Source organism: Podarcis bocagei, assembly GCF_964188305.1.
Source record: "Podarcis bocagei genome assembly, chromosome: 1".
Taxonomy (NCBI): Eukaryota; Metazoa; Chordata; class Lepidosauria; order Squamata; family Lacertidae; genus Podarcis; species Podarcis bocagei.
In genome coordinates this window covers 34,818,621-34,833,737 of record NC_138125.1, presented here as the reverse complement: position 1 = coordinate 34,833,737, position 15,117 = coordinate 34,818,621, and the positions used below count along the sequence as shown (strand labels likewise).

At 46.6% G+C, this 15,117-nt stretch overlaps 1 long non-coding RNA gene across 2 annotated transcripts in view; it reads left to right on the top strand.

Moving 5' to 3' along the window:
- LOC308596168 overlaps window positions 1–15,117 on the top strand; it is a 435,220-nt gene that overhangs the window by 137,657 nt on the left and 282,446 nt on the right. The window lies entirely within an intron of this gene.

The window sequence follows — 15,117 nt, the reverse complement described above, 5'->3', positions numbered from 1 at the left end:
TCCGAGTATATTTCGTGCTTCCTTATTTCTGAATGTCTCGGAAAGGATCTGATTGTGGCCCCTGTCAACTGGCAAATGAGTGTGCGCTGTCATTCAGGCAGCAGGCACGCCCCAGTCCATCTCCAAGTCCTGGGGAGGAAGGGCGGGAGAAAATATTGGGAGCGTAGACTGCTGCCTTGGATAGGCATTGGTCCATCTAGCTACAGTACACTGACTGGCAGAGCCTCTTCTTCAGGAGTTCAGGCGAGGGTCTTTCCCGAATCCCATCCCTACCTGGAGATCCTGAGAGCTGAACCCGGGACCTTCTGACCTATGGCACATTCAGTACTACTGAGCTACTGTCCTTTCCCCAGAAGTGGTATGATTCAGACCTCGGCCGAGGGCTGCAAGTTTCGCATTGGCTTGGATGAGGTGCAGATCGCAGCATTCCCACTCTTCCGAAGGAGCAAGACAGGGAAGCTACGAACATCAGACTTCGTGTGTGTGTCCTCTCCCCAACTTTTCACCGGTTTCCTTAACCTAAGAACCAAGCCAAACGGTGTCACTGAGTCGTACCTCTAGGACTGATGTTCAATAAGTTTCGACAGCGGTTCTCCACTTCGTAGACCGAGACCAGAAAATGCTGACAGTAGCCTTTAGGCCCTGCTCTTTAGCTCGGAGTTTTCGACTTGCATCGGTACATAAGCAGAACCTGCTGAATCCGGCCACTGGCCCACATACTCCAGCCTCTTGTTCTCCCAGCGGCTAACCAGAAACCTGTGGGAAGCCCGCAAGCAGCCACCAGATGTTCTACATATATGCTCTGCCTCCCTGCCTTCTTTTTCGCACACACCAGGTTCCCAGGTTCCCAATATATGAGAGCATCCCGAAGTTTATTCACTTGCGCTGAGTAGCACCAACAAATAATCCCCACCTTTGGCTCCATTGCATTCAGGGGTGCCCACCTGGATAACACATGGGGGAGCAGGTAAGCCCCCATCCCATAAGCGGTCACATGATTTGGCGCGCGCACATCATTTGAATGACAATACTCAGCAACCTTGAGGGTCTGGACCCTCAAATATTTTTTGGGAGGCAGCGAAGGGACCTCGGCCCCTAGCAGTTGGCTCCTGTGGTTGCATTTTACACCCCATCCAGGAATGGCTGTGGGCTGGAAACCTGCGTCGCAGGGGATTAGACTAGATGACTCTCGGAGTCCCCTATAAATCTACAATTTTATGAGTCTACGATTCTATGATTCCTAAACGTGCTTAATTCGAAATAAATCTCGTGGGTTTCAGCATCCCAGTGGGGCACAGTCCAGCTGAAGCAAACCCTGTGTTTAAGTCCTAGGAAAGTCAGGAGAGTCAGATCTTTCCCATTCACATCAGGGCAACCTTTTTATATATAAAATATATAACGTTATTGAATAATACAATCAAATTTCCAGATATATCTGCAAAAAACACAATCTCACATCAGGGCGACCTACAAGGGTTTCGCTTGGGCTGGATCGGACTTTTAGATCTAAGAAAGTGAGCTGACAACAATCGAAGCTGGGAGTCAAGCCAACGTCGTCTTGTTTTGCGTTATTTCTTCTCTAAGTGCACATGCACACTTTTACTTGGGAAGCTTTCCAGAAGTGCTAGCAGAATTTTGTTCCATTTAAATGCAACCAAAAAATATATCCCTGTGGACAAGCATCCCTGGAACTGACTGAGTATGGGAAGCATCGGAGTGCTGTCCTTATGGGGCTATTAACATCATGCGCTTGACTATTTCCCACCCACTCGCCCACCTGCCATTGGTGCTCCGGCCAGGCCAGGAGTTCCATCCCACCTTAATTCGAAGTTCCTCGGTTAAAGCGCATGGTGCAATTTAGCCTTTATTGAACTTAACTGGGAAAACCGTTTTAAAGTATCCAAGGTTCAAGTTAACTGGAATGCCGGTCCAGCTGCTAGAGAACTGACCAAATGTCTAAAAGAGGCGCATCATTGGCTTCGCGTGGTTGTTCAGGTCAGCAATTGCCTCGGCCATCAAATTAGGATACGAAACGTTGATCGATTACATTTATTTAAAAAAGGAATTTTAGCCGGGCTTTCCACTCCAGGGATTCCCTGTGGAAATGTCTTTGTCGCTGGTGATTTAGGCTGCATTCTCCCGCACCTTTGCCTAGGAGTAAGTCCCATTGGCTTCTGTGCCTACCCTTGAGCAGGCATGTTGCACCAGAAGCGGTTTAGTCATGCTGGCTACATGACTTGGAAAGCTGTCTGTGAACAAACGCCAGCTCTCTCGGCCTGAAAGCGAGATGAGCGCCGCGCCTCATAGTCGCCTTTGACTGGACTTGACCGTCCAGGGGTCCTTTACCTTTTTACAGGAGTGCGCTTCTACCGTTCAATCCTATACGGGTGTATTCAGAAGTAAGCAGCATTGAGTTCAGTATTTCCCTCTCAAGTTGACGCAGGGCTTGCACAGAGTTCCATACCCTTTGGAGGATCGCCAGAGCCCCAGGTGGGACATATTTCGCTGAGCAGAGTCAACCCTTCAGATTAAGTATAGAATCGTAGAAGTTGGAAGGGACCCTGAGGATCATCTATGCCAACTCCGTGCAATGCAGGGCTATGCAGCTGTCCCACAGGGGGATCGAACATGCGAAACTGGTGTTGTCAACGCCATGCTCTAACCAACTGAGCTATTGGGTAAATGAGCTCCTTGTTTTATTTCAGTGTCTTTTATTTTATTGATAAGAATGTGCTTCTGACGGTCCACCTTTCAGGTAGAACACCTTAGAAACTCAAACAAAGGCATCAGTGTTCGAGTCTAAAGTTATTCTATGTTTTTGAAATTGTTCCATACATACGTGTGTCAACATACGTGTGTCAAACGCTCCTTATCATGAGCGCCAACTTGAATAAAATATTGTGGGGGTCCACGTAAGCCCCGCCCCTAATAATTGATCGCATGACGCAGTGCACACGCACTATTTGATTGGGAATGCCCATCAACTTGGGGGGTGTTCCCCCTTAAATATTTAATTGTGGGGCCGAATCCCCCGAAGCCTCTAGGAGTTGGCTCCTATGGTCCTAACCACAAACCGATCACTTCATTCATGGGATGTTCCTTCCTTAAAACACTCTTTATGGCAGGAGACTCCTGGTTCATTATGTGCCTAGTACACATTTCAGACCAATGGTTCCAACCACGGGTGACAATTTGAATAAAACACGGGGGGGGGGCAGGTAAGCCCCACCCCACATATTCAGTCACGTGGCATATCACACACACACACTATTTGAATGGGAATTCCCCTCAGCTTTTTCGAAGGCAGCCCCCTCAAATATTTTATTGAGGGCCGAAGGGACTTCGGTCCCTAGGGGTTGGTTCTTACAATGCAGAAGCCAAGGTCCCAGATTCAAAACCTGGCATCTCCAGTTGAAAATTTTCTCAGGTTTGGGACCTTGAAGAGCAGCTCCGGGCCAAAGAAAAACTGTACCGAGCATCTCAACCACCTGGCTTAGTGTAAAGCTGCTTCAGGATTACATTTAGGGGAAGGGATGAATCTGGCTGTAAGAAAAGGATGGTTTCCCCTTCCCATACAGTCTGCTGTCCAAGCGTCGTTGCGCCACCTCCTAGTCCCTTCGACTGGGGCTTCCCAGAACAGCTTCCTCGCTGGATCGTGCAGTAAAGATAATTTAGCTATGTATACTCGTTTTTAAGATGTGCTGTTTTATTGAAAATTAGTTTACCCACAACGTAGCTTTGAGATGCGCTTTCCTTTTTAAATAATAATAATTTTTATATATTAGATTTATATACCGCCTTCTATCATAAGATCTCATATCTGATTTTTGATTAAATTGTTTATACAGCCCCCAAAAAAGGAGAGAAATAAACAAATAAATAAGTGGAAAGAAAGCAGGCGTTAACTTGGGAGGCTATGTAGGAAAATCGGAATCCGAGAACCCAACTCTCAATTTGTGGGGAGGACGAGGATCCAGGGAGCCTCCGATTCCTTTCCATTTAGGAACATCGAGCTCTTTTACTAACCGCTTCCGGTTGCTTCCTCTTTATCTTTTGCTCGATGGCGGGAAGATGGCGAGGAAGCGGGACAGGCATCCTGAAAATACAGGCGCCTTCTCAAAAGCCTGAAATCAGCGATAGCGTTTGCACCTGCAAACCGCAACCCGTTCAAGCCAACGGCGAATCTCCCATTGTTTTCAATGGCTGCGGAAGCCCCCCCAGGTCGCCGTGGTTCTTGTCTTGCCAGTCCTCAACTTCTTTCCACCTTCTTCTTCATAAACAGCGATCATAATGATTATTAAGGAGCGGTGTGGGCCTCTTAGCTTTCACTTAGCTGCTGGCACTTGACTGGCAAAGCAGGAGGGGGGGGGGGTTCCTTTCTACCAACACAGCCAAGGAAGTGGCTCCGAAGACGGTGCCTCGTGGGATGGCCCAGAAGCAGGCAGGGCCTTGAAGAGACTACGGTCTCTTGCTTGTCCCAAATGGAAAGCGGTGGCAAGAGGAGTCTGTCACGCGCGTCTTAAATCTGATCGCTACCGTCGTGCAATATTACTTGGCGCTTAGAAGAACAGTTGGGGGCAGGCTAGAGCCCTGCAGTGGGAGTGTTTGGCATGGGTAAGACACACACCCGCAGCGCCCGTCCTTCTCAGTGCCTCGGTTAGAAAAGATCTCAGGTACAGCAGTCGGATCCTCCCGCTTGAATCTGAGCAACATCGTCCCATGGAATCCGTTATGAGAGACATCTCTTTCCGTCTGAAGTGTCACCCCCGTTTTCGCTATTATCATAGTCATAATTATTTAAGATAGCAAAAAGTGACCTGGTTGCAGCAGCATTTTTCTTTCTTTCTTTCTTTCTTTCTTTCTTTCCTTCCTTCCTTCCTTCCTTCCTTCCTTCCTTCCTTCCTTCCTTCCTTCCTTCCTTCCTTCCACCCCCCCCCTTTCCCTCTTTCCCATATAAAGCCTTGCAGTATCGCCTCTAGGCTGAATGAGTTTGTGAAGCACCATTTGGCAGACATATCATATCCATTCAAGGAATCCTGCCCTTTCTGGCGTCATCTTCGCTCCACCAAGCTCGGAGAGTTACCCAGCGCACATCTCGACGCACTCGCGAGTGTGCGCACTCCCATTTTCCCTCTCCCCATCCTCTCACGCACACTCAGCCAACAAAACCCTCCTAAACATACTCCTTTCCACCCTTGATTTCAGCCGAACTTCTTTGCAAAAGGAAATCTCTGTAGGGTCAAGGTGCAAAAAGGGAAAGAACAATTCTGTTGGTTAAAGCGTGGTGCTGATGACGCCAAGGTGGCAGGTTCGAACTCCCTATGGAACAGCTGCATAGTGTTGCATTTTGCAAGGGGGTTGGGCTAGATGACCCTCAGCGTCTCTTCCAACTCCATGATTCTATTATTCTAACACCGCATCCAGGTGGAGGACGACCTACTAGTTCTGCAGATGGCTTTTCGGCCATATTGACACAAAGGCGATCATTTCCCACACACCCCAGTCCTTCCTCACCCCTTGCAAACTTCCGTTCAGTCGCAGTATTCAAGGACAACGCGTTATTACGAACCAAGTTAGCATTTTGCCCCGAACCATTTCCCCGTGTTGTACTTTCTCTTGATTAAATGCCTGTTAACCCTAAGAGGCTAGCAGAACAATCAACATACTTTCCCAATCACCATTTGGGGAGACGGGAGGTATTCCTGGCTGTGGATTACACAGCTTGTTTTGCTTTGGTCCTGGTTTGGGGTGGCGGTGGAGAAAGCAATTAAGTTGTATTTTCCAAGGGAATGCATAAAAAGACTCATGGCTACAGCCTCGTGTTTTAAATAAATAAATAAGGATTGGGAAGGGGCAGAAAATCTTCAGTGCTTGCCTGACTGTTCTTCCTCTCTCTCTCTCTCTCTCTCTCTCTCTCTCTCTCTCTCTCTCTCTCTCCCCCCCCCCCACCCACCTTCCCCTCTCCCGGGCACGTTATTCTGTATCTTTCAGCGTGTCCGGCTCTCATGATTGCAAATAGGCCTGTTTTCAAATGGAAATAAGACTTCCAAACTGATTATGTGTATTGAATCGGAGTCGCTCGCTAGAGCCTCTTGTTTAAAATGTATTGAAAAAAGGATGATGGCTACAGACCTCTGGAACCAGCGCGGAGAGGTCGATTTATTTTGCCACTTTTGGCCACTGGAGAATATTTCAGCAAGATAATTACGGCAGCCTGGGAGGGGGGCGGCGCCTTGGAAACACAAACAGTCTCCCGTCTCGCCTTCCCTTCATCTCCATCTCTGCCTCGCGCGCACCTGCCATTTCGAGCTCCTAACCTCAAGGCAATGTGTGTTGACTACCACACCCTAATACTGCCTCTCAAATATTAAGCAGGGGGAAGATAAACCGTGGTGCTGCTAGGGGCTGACCAGTGGCATCCTTACTTCCCTGCCCATACAACTTATTATCTATAAATGGAAGAGGGTAAGAAAAGAGGAAATAAAGTGGGGATAGGGTAGAGCAGGATAAACCTCAAGGAAGATTTGAGTCTGCAGGAGAGGGGGCGTCATCGTCAAACTCTTGGGAATCTTCCGAGAGCTTCATCCACATTTATCTCAGGCTTGCAAGGCCATTACTATTCTCCCCCTCCCCACCATTGTAAATGTCCAGGGATGAGGCTAAAATAATGTCACGCGCATGGACCTGCTTTCCTGTCCAGACAGTTTATTATGAAAGCACCGAAAGGCTCCGAAACGCACGAGATTCTCCCCCACAAGCTGCAGATCAGCGCCTTTGGAATTCCAAGCAGCGAAAACTTCTCCATCCTTACGCACCATCCATTTAAAGCACCCGATTTCCCGCAGAGAATTCTGAGAACAACAGCTTACTCCTCACAGAACTACAATTCCCAACAACCTTAGCAAACTACAGTTCCCGGGATTCTTTTGCGGAAGTCATGTGCTTTAAATGTGTGGTGTGTACCTAGGTGGCAGGCGTGGTCCGGCATGTGAGGATTCGCGGGCGCCCACACTCCCTTGCGCTTTGCCAGCCCTCTCCCCAGTCAGACTGGTCAGCAATCATAGGAATCAACTCCTAGGGGCCTATGTCCCTTTGGCCCCCCAATAAACTATTGGAGGGTTCCCCCCCCAAGTTGATGGGCATTGCCATTCAAATGGTGTACATGCGCCGCATCCCGTGATCAGTTATGTGGGCTGCGGCTTACCTGCCCCCCAATAATATTTTATTCAAGTTGGCACCCCCGTCAGCAATGCTCCCCAGAAAGTGTCCCCGGAGCCCTTGCAGGGAACTTGCGGCGGCCTCCTGGCAACTTCAGAAAGCGGCTGGTATCTCTCCAAGCGCGGGGAGCTTGGAAAATGAGTTTTGAATGGCAAGGGGTGAGAAATGTAACCGTTTGGTAGAGCTTAAGACGGACATATGCCCGCTCCTGCCTTCCCCTCCTGCTTTTGTCCATCCTGCCTTCTTCCTTTATCTTGTCCACACTCCTCCTCCTCCCCGATAGAACTCTGGTCCAGCTTTCTCTCAGCTTCTGATTGGTCGGTGCCACTCGTGCGCTTCAGAATGGACAAGTGTGTAGCGGCGCGGTTAGGATGCATAAATGATCCATCGCCCACACTATGAATATTAATGAATACTTTTACCAGAGGGATCTGTGTGTGAGAGAGAGAGTGAGAGGGAGGGAGGAGGGAGGAGGGAAGAGGGGGTTGGGGTTCTTTCCTCCAAGCCATGACCCTTTCAAGCGCAGAATGACGAGGAGCGATGAAAATATTTGGAATCTCTAGGAAGCAGTTCATGTCCATATAGTGACAAAATATTTTTACATGTCACACATCTATAGCTGGGTGCGCCAAATTCAATTAGACGGCTGTAATTATGCATACCCGTGGTATACCTGATTAAAATATGTATATAAGGTACATAAGGTACTCCCACTTAATTTATTCAAGGGTGGTTGTGTAATGAAATTATCTTCCAGGGTTCAGATTCACTTTCAGGGTTGTACAGCCTGTGGAAATACTATAATAAACGGGTATACTATTACATTCTCAGATCAATTAAGACAAACCAGGTTAGGTAAGGGTTAGTGGCTAACGTGTAAAGAGTAGTTCCATAGACATCAATGGAATTACATAAGTGGAAGTGGTCCTTTTACGCCCAGACCAACGATGCAGTTAAACCTAAATAATAGAATTCAAATTTAGGATTTCGGCTTAAATGCTTTATATTAAGATAATTCACAAGGTTATCCTACGCGTACATAAAGCTAAACCCACTGTATTTAATTAAGCTTATTGTGCACAGAAGTGCAGTTACAAGCTACCACCCATTTATGTTTTCCTGGGAATAAGCACCATTGAAAACAGTGGGACTTACTTCCAACATAAACCTGCTTAAGAATGCACCGCCCCAATCCTAACTAAACAAAGATACTTCTGTTTATAGGGGCTGTAGTAGGGGTTGTTTATAAGCATATTCTGGGTTTGATTACTTTTTCTTAAAATACTAAGGTATCACGGTGATGGTATATGGGTTGCCACTAGTTAGCATCACTTGAAGAGACCTGTACCTAAGCGCATGCGCACCTTTAAGCCTTACAGCCCATTCAACGTTGACCCGAATTCCTTGGGTGTAAGGACATTTGAAAGGATGCAGCCTCCCGCACACTGGGCTGCCAGGAAGTACCACTAAACAGGTAGATTTATGCATGGAATCTGACGACAGAGCTGCAATCCTACTTGCTTAGAAATCTGTAGGAAAACGTCGTTGATTTCGAAGGAGCAAAATGAAGCCCTCACCTTCTAAATTATTTTGGCTGGGCGGGGGTCAAATATTTTTCTCGACATGGGTTGTCAACCGGAGTGAAGCAAGTGAGCTGCAGTACCATCTGTTATTTGCCCCTAACTGAAACCCTGGACATGCTGTGACCATATTTACTCTCTATTAAGTGGAAATATTACTAGAAAATCCCCTTTTTTGTTAACAGGATAGGCAATATTCTTTCTTATAATTAGTAGAAGCTGTGTACCTGAAGGACCAAAAGTTCTCACCCGAACATGGAATTAGTAGTTTGTTTTTTTGTTAAGACTTTGTTCTGGGTGCTTATAATCTTCTTTTTTAACAATTCAAACCTATGAAGTAAGACCCACTGAATTCAATAGAGTTTAATTCCAGGTAGTATTGTAGCCTTAGAAGCGTGCTTCTTTACTTGTTTGTAGTTGGGAAAGAGCGAAAGTTTATAATAAAGTTACGATGGGCTATTCCAAAACTAGTACCACTTAAAAACCTACAACTGTATAGCTTCCCTTCATATGAGGAAGCTTATTGTTTTACACGGTTTGAAATCGAGACAAGATATTTACTATCCAGGCGAGGTTCCGACTTCTTGTTCACCACTGGAACTTCGACAGAGTTTAACACACCTGATTTTGGGCGCCACGCAGACAAAATTAATCCAAGTCCTACTGACTTTAGTGGGCGAGTGAAGCCCACTTGGCCCACGTAGACCCCACGGAAATCGGCCCCCAAGTCGGTGTGCATAAGATTGAAGTCTCCAGATCGCATGGCAAATGGTTAAACTAGCTCTTTATCGCCCGTCCAAAATTCATATTTATAGCTATATTACATAAATTTCGGTATAATATGGGAAGGCAGACAGGAAAACTTTGTTTCGATTTCAGTGATACCTCTGCATTTAAGCTGCACCTGAGCAGTCCTTCCCAAAACACGCCAGTCATCGCAACAAGAAATGGACCAATATGGTTCCAAAGTTCCAAACCCTTTTCTTAAAGCTGAGAGAAAGATGGAGGGACACACAGAGAGAGATCTGTCTGAAACTCAATGCACCCGAAGCGCTTACGGCGGAAATGCTAGGCGCTTCTGGTACTAGTTTGAAAATTCCATGAAATGACTAACTGATTATTCTGAACAGCTTTCTGTTTCGGCCGAAGTACTGTGAAACTACCCAGACTCTACGAAAGTCGAATTAGGGCCTTATTTTACTATGATGAGGGTTATGCTTTCAAAGGTGCGGAAGGATTCGACGTCTTTTCGCTTGGCTTTCTTTACCCCAAACCACTTCAGAAATTCTGCAGTCATTCATTCAGCTTGAGAAATGCAACTGAATTTCCTTAAAATCAGTTTCACGTCTTTCCTAGAGACTGGTGGCCTAAGCTGCTATGGAGTGGGCGGGTGAGAAGTTTTCTCATCCACTACTAACCTCGAAATCAACATACAGAAACAGTAAACGAAGAACTGTTGGAAATCAGATCCACGCAGCTGCATTTTGGTCCGTGTTGAAGACACCATCGGGGCAATGTTGACTACTTTTGAGGTTGCCAAACTACACATACTTACTAAGGAATCGCACTGAAGCCAGAGGACCTTCCCTCTCGGGTAACAAGTTTTGGATCCACCTACAGATTTCAGTGCAAATCCAAAGAAAACAATCCTATCCGCGTCTACCGAGAAGGAATTCCCATCGAGTTCAGTGTCCTTTACTGCCAGGAAAGTAGGTACAGGATTGCTGCCTGATTGTGGCTGGATCGTGCCCAAATATTGCAAAATTGCCCATCCACTTGTAAGGGAAACGGATCTCAGCACTAATAGTGAACTCCATAGCCACCCACCCCCATGGGGGAAAAAAATTCATCATCCTCATTCAAGAAAGAAAACTAAAAACAGGCGGCCGGCAGAGAAAGCTACAAAAGCCGCTTGGGTTGTTTAACTTGAGTTGTTGGGTGGGGAGTGGGTTAGGAGTTGTCCCTGTCTCTTTAACCATTCTTATACTCGCTACAGTACTGCCCCATTCAAAGGGAAAGGCCAAAAATAAGGATGGGGGGGTGTCTTCTAGCTAACAAACAAAAGCAGAAATCCGATCCAAAGCTCGGATTAGGAAGAGTCTTGGACTAAGTCGGTTAGCAGGTCGCTAACAATCACAGAAGGACTCAGACCTCAGTTACTCCTCTGAGGTGTCACAGCCCCACCATCCCAGCCTCCGTCCCCCCGCGACGCCTGCCAGCTTCCACATGTCCCATGAAGGTGTCTGTACTTCTGGATCCTTTCATTATGGTTTCAAAGACACGTCTTCACACAAAGAAGGGTGACCCTCGGACATCCCGACTCAGCAAAATTATGGGCTAGCCTAGAGAGCTCGAAACGTTTACAGTCAGAAGAAAATTATCCAGATGGAAAGACCTTCCTGGTGACGTTACCAAACGGAAACCAAGCGGCTTACGAAGCGTTAGATCTTAAGAAAACGACTGTTCTGAGCCCCCCCCCCAGGGATGGCGACAGCAAAAGAGAGCAACTCGTTTGACCACGGGGAGAGCCAAGTGAACAAATTTTAAACCTAGCTAGCACCCCGCAAGCGGAAACATGGAAAGGACCCACATAACTCCTTAGAAACAGGCCTCAAAGACATCTTGAAACTTACTTCCCAGCTAAAAGTGTCGACAATCAGGAAAGTCTGGCTGGAGGAAGGGATCCAACTAAAACCATGACTTCTGGTGTGTGTGTGTGTGCTATGGTAGAAAAGGTAGCTCATTGCACCTTAGGCTGATGAAGCCAAATTTCCTTCCATTAGGATTAGGTCCCTTCAGGCGGGCCCAGAAACGGCAGACACCGTCCTTTCTAGAAAATAGTTATCTCTTTAACAAGCCTTCAAAGCAGAGCTGAGGAAGATAGACAGACAAACGTTTCCCGGCTGCAAAAAAAATCCGAAGCATACACACTTCGCTGTTTTCTTCCTGCACAAATGCTATGTTAGCTTGGCACTCAGCGCCCTAAAGGAACGTGAAAAGAAGCCCCCTCTCATCTGCCAAATTGCCTCCAAATAAGTATACCTATCCGAGACACACTTACGAGGAAGTCAGTCCCAATGAAAGCTTTCCTCGTGGTTAAGTGCGTCGAAGATCGGGGTCCCAGCATCGACTGATCAAGCCCCCTGCCTTCTTTATCTCCTCCTGGCCACAGCTTCCGAGAAGAGGAGGAATGGACATAAAATGTTCGAGAGAGAGAAAGAGAGAGAGTTGACCTTACCTGATCTCTTCTGTGCCTGTTGTGGGGAAACAAACGCAAGCCATTTCGTGTTAATCACCAAATTGCCATTGACGAGAGTATTTCTACTTCCAGAACCGTTTGATAGCACAGACATCATATTTCCATTTACTGTGACCTCCCCTCTTCCCCCCCACGCCCCCCCCCAGTCATCAGCAGACCAACTGGGCAGATAAGAAAGATGCTGTCAACTTTGCTCCAACTAGTTTACCATACAAGGATTGATCATCTTCACGAGCCACTCAGTGTTTACCTCCAAGTCCTCTTTTGTCCAAGCAGCCCTCAGCGACTCGACAAGAGCTGGTTCTCCAGCGAGGCCCTTGTGTACCTGCTGGCCTGACTGATCATCTATATATATATATATATATCTACAGGCAGATGCTTTCTCTGGGGCTTTGCTTCATTTTCCAGCTGCACTTCCATGCAACATTTGTGCCTTCATAAGAACTGATATTGTGGCAGGATTCCTAGACGATACTCAGGGGGTGGGGGAAGGGAACTGGCCATCTTTTCCAATGGGTGAGTTGGGTGACATTTTCTCCCTTTAACAAGCAATCCGTGGAAACCTCAAAACCTGCTTCTGAGACGAAAAAAGACCTTGGGGGAGAGAAGGTGGCTTGATATTGATCCTCAAATATGAAGAAGCTGTGAGCCATTATATGCAATTCCTCCCCTTTTATCTATGGGTGTTTATAGTCCAATGGTGCAAACAGTGGCTAGAGGGGACAAGGGGGTAGAATAATATCTTCTAACCCCTTGTCCTACTCTAGCTACATTTTGCACCATTTGATTAAACATCCCATAGATATAAGGTGAGGGAATGCTCTCTCCAGTATCCGCATATCATCGTCCAGGCGAAGAGATGGGAACAAAATAGTCAACCTCCATTAGATCCCATTACCCGTTGTTGTGGTTGTTGTTGTTGTTAAAGTCCACAGGCCTCTCATCATTTTTTTCATGTGGACAAGGATAGAACTTCCATGCACACCAAAAGCTCGTTTTTCTCCTCCGTCGTTCCACTTTTAATCACTTTCCTTCCCTTTTCTACTCCCAGTCGCTCAGCACAACAGGCAACACCAATCTTACAAGGCCAGGGTGATTCCCCACCCCCACCCCTGGTGTAATACAGATTTGCCCATTTTAGCCTATGGACGCAGCATTAAGCACACTCATTTTAAAAACGAATTTCCCTGAAATCAAGGATGGTCCACTTCCAAATCAAACGCGGCTGGAACTTCGGCCTCAAACGAAATTATGCTTATTGCAGGGCTAGTCCAAATTCTCAAAATATGTTTGGAGGGAAATTTCGATTAAAAAAAATATTTTTAAAATAAACCAACAAACGAAACCATAACGGCTTGCATCAGTTCAAACAGAAGTATACCCTGGCGGGGGGAGTATTTTTCTATGATTAAACCTCAATGCTATTACGTCATTTCTTTAAAAAAAGAAAAAGCGAGAGAAAGAACTATAATTTTGCTAGAGCCGTTTTGTTTGCATTTCTGCTGACTGATATGTAAATACAGTTTGAATTGTGTTTGCTTGGACTCTAGAGGTCTATAAAGAGACGAATTCACCTTTTCTGTGGAACAAGCAAACAGACTTTAAACTAAGCCGACATCAGACAAAGTGGAAGCCAGTTTATTTAATCGAAACTAAATCTAGTCGCAGTAAGATAAGTCAGTGTACATAATCATCCATTACAGTCATTACTCCCACCACCAAATATGTGTTTATTAGCTCGTCCAGATAAACTCGATCCATTTATTTTCCCGAGGCTCTTCGGGACAAACACGTTTCCATGTTTTTTCTTCTAAGGCCTAACTTTAGGGCTGCGGAGGTGGGGGCGAGATGGGGGGGGGCGAGACAAGAGACTACTAAAGTACCTTCAGGAATGCTGTTTTATAACCGCCTCCCTTCCCCTGTCAGTCTCAGTCAACAATTCATTTACTTCAGGAAAGAAAAAAGGAGAGAGGAAAAACAACTATAAAATTTTGAGATCCCTTAAAGAGAGTTGTGAATTGTGGACACGTTATTTAAATAAGTTTTGTTTTGTTTTTTCATTCCAAGAGCTGAACTGTACTGGATGTGCCTCCAAACTGAGAGATTTATTATTGGCGAGCTTCTCGCTGCTGATTTCCCTTTGCCAAGACCCTCAGCGCAGTTATTTGAAGCTTTTTCATTTAGGAAGGGGGGGGGAGAATCACAAAAAAGACACACTGGCGTTTGAAATGACAGCCTCGAGTGCTCCGTTTTGGGCTCCGCGGATGCTAATTTTAGCGCAGAGGTATAAAAGGCGACTGGGGGTGGGGGATAGAGAGAGAGACCTGATTTAGAAAGGGGGGGAGGAACAGCTGGAAATGTTTCTACTGCACTTGACCAAAGTCTCTCACTTTCTCGCTCTCCCTCTGTAAACAAGAGGTCTGCATTTTACATATTGCACCGAATATTTAATATCTCTCTGCTGACACACGTGACGAAGAGTTGGAGACGCAGATATGTGCACATATCGTTATATCAAGAACCAAGCCTCGATCCCAGCCCCCAATCCCAACCCCACCCTCGCCACCAGCCCTAGAGGGGAGTGGATTCTCTGCTTCGACTGTGTAGCCGTTTCGTTTGCGCGGTGGTTGAAGCCCCTTCTGTCTGTACAATTCTCACTCCATCTCTCTCATTCACTTCTCTCTCCGGGTTCCTGCGCCCTTCACCCTTGCAGATATAAATATATTGGATATATCAAGCCAAACTAGGATTACGTATCCGGCCAGGGCTCCTAAGCAGAGAATGATTAAACCCTTTTGCTTGATCATTATCCAGAGATGCCCGTAGGCCGACTGTTTGCAGCGCGATCAGCCGAGAGCTTCACGTGGGCTCTGCCTCGCAGGGTGCTTTGGGTTTTTAGTTTGTTTCTCCCCTGCCTACAACTCTCTGATGTCCGATGGGCAGAAAGCCGCTTTACTTGGATGTAAAGCCTTTTCGTTTTGCTCTCCCGCCCCCTCCCTAGAAGCTCCTTTCCTGAGCGCCGCCTGTTTCTTGGCTCGTGACGTCGTGACTTCTTCTACC